This window comes from Lactuca serriola, chromosome 7 (assembly GCF_051521515.1).
Source record: "Lactuca serriola cultivar US96UC23 chromosome 7, Lser_US96UC23_V15, whole genome shotgun sequence".
In the NCBI taxonomy this organism is placed as follows: Eukaryota; Viridiplantae; Streptophyta; class Magnoliopsida; order Asterales; family Asteraceae; genus Lactuca; species Lactuca serriola.
The window spans coordinates 67,855,580-67,860,659 of record NC_136414.1 but is presented as its reverse complement, the minus strand read 5'-3'; positions in this window follow the sequence as shown (position 1 = coordinate 67,860,659).

Genomic DNA, 5,080 nt, shown 5'->3' with positions numbered 1-5,080 from the left:
GAATTTCGGGTTGTCACATCATCCCCCCGTTAGAGGGAATTTCATCCTGAAATTCAGGTTTAGGCATGGAAGTAGGTATGAATGACCGAGTAGAGGCAGGAGGGTTCTTCCTATTCGGTTTGCCTTGCACTCCCAAGTGATCTTTGGCCTGTGTATGTCATTTAAGCAAACCATCACTTACGGGATGCGGATTCCGTCTGTGTAGTTAACGATTTCCTACAGGTATGTTTATGTAGTTAGGGTTCTCAATGGTTTCTATTAGGATGAGTGGGATACAAAGTGTGACGTCGGGCACGTACTAATCAAGTCTAGAAACTTGTGGGATTTCCGAAGATATTAGCGGTCTGATGAGGGTTGGACCAATATCCGTAAAGGATCTCGGATGGTCCGAAGCTCTCGGAAGGGTAGAGTTTTTCAGTACTTAGAACATAGTGTACTTCTATGACAAGATCATCACTGGCGTGATCGCCATTCCGAAGTTCCTAACGTTCTCTCTCATACTGGAAGTGTAGTCCTTCAGGTTGGTTCTTAGGAAGCTCGGGTCGTCCTTGGTTTCGCGTTTCCTGTCAATTGGCTTTTAGAGACTTTCTAGATCATCGGATGGGTTGTGTGTCTACGGTATCTTTTTGTTGTAGAGTGGCTATCTTAATCTTGTGCAAAATGAACCTGCATTAATGAATCTTGAGATATTCCTAACAGAAACCCTCAAGGTCGGGGAGATAGGGTTTTATCAGACGAGTGTTCGACTATCTCAGGAGGTGGCTCTACTATTTCTGCATGAGATAGTATTCGTGGAACACCTGATAGTCCAATGAATCTTGTAAGACCTGCCCTAATTTCCAAGGCGTTAGCTTATTCTAGTACGGAAAACGCGTGCTCCTATATAACCCATCGACTAACACCTAGACTGGTGTCAAGTCTATAATCTCTTCGGGATCTACGTTATAAGGCTTAACACAACTACTTTCGCACTTTGATCAAGTATTCTTGGCTGCGAAGGTTATCCTGTGTTTCTCGGTATTCTAGTGTTCGCTTCGGAGAATGAAGTCTATCGTCTACAGTGCGACGGCGATTTCCTCCTCGGAAGGGGCGGAAGGTCCTAGGCACTACTCGTCGGTAACGGGGTGGACGAAGTGCCTGAGTAGTGCAAACATCTTCTGCAACTACTCTTCTGAAGTTTCTGAGTTTTCTTGGACTAGGTCAAATCTACTAAGTATAGGTTCCCATCACTCGGAACTTTAATCTCCTCATCCACTCTTCTCAGGGTTTAACTTATCTCAGCTTTCGGATTTCCGGGATATCCGCTGGGATGCTTAATTCGGGGAATTAAACGTGAGTGGATGGTCGTAGTCAATGTCCTTGAATCTTACGACTTAGATTTCCTTTTGATTCACGAACCGGATTGCGAGGTGCGAAGGGTCTTTCTGGGTTTCTACGGTGTCTACTTCGGGTGGTTATCGTCTTCTGGAATATCTGTAGTGTCTTTTGCTTCGGTTTCTATCTGTCTAAGAAGAGTTGGTTAACAGCGCGCGGTACCCCTCTCCTGGGTACTTCAGAAGGTTCGAGGTGAGGGAAGACTCACGGATCGCATTAATCTTTAGTATTTTTATTATGTTTAGGTTCGGAAGAACCTTTATTTGCCGAAATGGCTACGGAGAAAGTTCTTTTTACACAGCACTCGGGATTTACACATGGTTGCACGAAGTCGAACCATGATTGATAGAGTCGTCGAAGTTGGCACACTTCGACATGATACAGTAGGAGGGTCGATAGAGTCATGTACCGAACAAGCACACAAGTGCTAGGTATCTCGGGTTTCGTCTCGTGTATCACTGCCGCGGATACTTGGACCGATAGAGTCGGCGCGAAACTATAGAGGGTCCTGAATGTTTTCTGGGTAGCGTACCTTTTCATTAATGGATTCTCACGAGGCGTTTCTATAATCGCCTAACATATACTAGTCATGTATAATTAAGGTGGGGAGGACTGTTGACTGAGCGACTCCGCCTTAAATCCACAACCAAATAAGGAATAGGAAATGAGGCAGCATTCACTCACTCTAGGTCTATCCATATCAATTATACATGGCCGTAACGTATATACTTAGCCATTATAGTTTTACCTAATGATTTTTTTTTTAAATTTTACAACTGTGTTGTGACTTTCGCCTTAATGCGGGAATTAATTACATTTAGAATTAGCCTTTTAATGTTTTCGGTTAGTTATCTGAGATTGAGAGGCGTACCAAAATCTACCGAGTTCCTTGATGCTTCTCCCTAAGCATTAGAGTCAGACTCCTCCTGAGTCTTTGTTGTTTCCTTCGGTTGGACAGTCCTTCTTGAAGTGTCCAATCTCACCACATAGACGGCAAACTGGATTGGCCGCCACATTGGTGGTTGATGTAATAAACTCAACTGGGGTTCTGCAGACGCGAGCAATATGCCCCTTCATGTTGCACCTAGCACAAAAGAGTTCCTGGCATATACCATGATGATGGTAGCTACACTTGCCGCAGTGGGGAAGGCTTCCTAGGTATGGTCTTCTGGAGGTCAGGATGGGAGGGCTGGCATGGGTATTGACTGTCTCAGCTTGTTGCCCTTCGGAAGGTCCTTGAGTCGAGTACTTCCCTCCTCGATCTTGAGTTTTCTCTTTAGTGGAGTTGGCTGAGGTTCTTGTGTAGCTATGTACACAGAGTTTGGTTGCTGCTGTCCACCACTAGGATCGGAATTCCTGATAGGGTTCTTGCTAACATTGTCGTTGTTAGCATTCGGTTGAGCCATGGCAGCTGCAACGGCTGCCGAGACTGCAGTCTGGAAGGTAGCTTCATCGAGTAGGAGAGTAGGTTTCTTGCTAGTGGATTGGTTACGCTTGCTCGGAGGCATGGTTTTTCCTATACGGAAAGGAACTCAGGCGGATGAGAGACGATGGCTAACCCTGGACATATCTGCCCTGTCTGTATTAGGCATAAATTTTTCCCGTGCCTTGGATATTGGTTGTCTGAGTGTCGACCTACATCCCTATGATGTAGTCCTGGTGTACAAGGTAGGAGTGTGAGTATCAGAAAAAAAAGCATAAGATGGGAGTCGTTCCTACTAAGTTACCTTTATACTGGGAAAGGTTTCACTATCCGACCTAGAAAGATTTGAGAACAGTTTGGAACGAAGACCGCGGGAAGAAAGGCTCATGAAGACTTGTGGCTAAATACTCTCAATAGAGGTGTGGGGATCCGCTTTAATCGTGTAACTGGCAACGGGAAAATGCGATTTTACCTAACACGTAGCGTGAGTAGTGTAACCACTAACTCACTAAATTTTATTATTTTCTGAGTGTATTAGCGTGACGAACACAAGGAAAAGACACTTCTCGGGTTCCATGTACTGGTTCCCTCTGTCTACCTTGTATCCCTGACCGGGATCAACGTGGGTTTCCTTCGGGTAGTTACCTAGGGTTCTTTTCTCGTGAAGACATATCGAATTTCTACTCCGCCTTACTTCCGAATTCGACTCTGGGTGTCATCACTTCATGATGGTTGATTGAAAATCTCGGAAGTTTAGGCGAACCTCTCACCGATGTCCCTAAAAATATATAGGCACTTGGTGATTTCAATTGTCTCGGCCTAGTTCATTTATTTCCGAACTAGAAATCTTCTCAATGAACCTCTTCTGGGTCTGAATCAACTCTTCTGCCAAGTACTGAAGTGGATAGGGTTTTCTACAGGGTTCATGCGAGAATGGAAATGTCTAAAGAATCCTAAGAGATTACTAACATTTCACTGGGTGATCCATATCGAGTCCTACTACGATTACACAGGGTATACAAATCATATATAGCTTAGATCTGATAGGCATTTGAATATGTGATACTACCCTATATCCACATCCCAACGAGGAAAAGGAAGTAGAGCAAAACCACACATTCTGAGCCTATGAGATCCTTATTATATATAACCTTGGGAGTATACTCTCTGTAATTGTAGGTATATCAATAAGGATCTTTTTAGTTCTTCACACAAGGTTGTCTATGGATCCTAAAATACCCCTATGGTATTTTAATTTCTTATTTGTTTCTTATCTTCTGAATTTGATTATGGGATTAATGTGAGTCTTTTAGTATTTCAAAATACTCTCATAGTATTTTAAACTTTATGTTTGGCTCTAGCATTCCTAGTTGGTAAGTTTCAGACCTGTTGCAACACCACTATCACTCCAGGCACACGTTCATCGCATCTCGAATAAATGTAGTTGATCAGGTTACATTTATTCCAGCTTACGATTAAATAACTGTCCAGTTTTGACGGTAATACTCAACATCCGAAGACTTTTATTCTTGTTCTTCTTGTGATACTTGTGTTAAAGTGTTTAGATTCTGGATGTTCTTATACTTTGGTAAAATATGGTTATATTTTAAAGTATAATTCTTGGTCAGAGTGTTTTATCCCTAAGTATTTATAGGTTGTATATCTTTTATGAATTGATATACTTAGCTCACTATAAACAATGATCTGATACCAATCTGTCACACCCCAAAACCGGAACGACGAAAACGTTCTGGGGTGGATGACGTCATGTCAAGTATCACAACATATGTAGTATAGTAGTCAAAGTACAACAGCCATTGCATTAATAGTAATAGTTTTACATTGGTTTACATTGTATAGAATCATCAAAGTAATACAAGTAATAATGTAGATGCAACTTGGTACTAAACGGTCTTCACCAAAAGCGCCTGAGATGTACCTGTCTAATGCTGACCTGAGAATACAAGTTATTTTGAAAGCGAGTATCAACATTTTTATAAATGTTGGTGAGTTCATAAGTATTTAGTGTCATTTGTGTAAGTTCAAAATAACTTTATAAAAGTAGGGGTTTTAGAGTCTACAGTGTATTAGAGTCCTTTCCAGAAAATCCTATATTTTCTAATTAAAAGCAGTCTTCTACCAAGACTGGACAGATTTATGTTTGTAAAAAGTAGTTTTCCCTTAAACACTATCATTATCAAAATACGGGATTTGATTTTAAAGAAAGTAGGAGAATATCAGGGAAAACAACATATGCCTCAGCAGTGAAGACTACTGATTAAG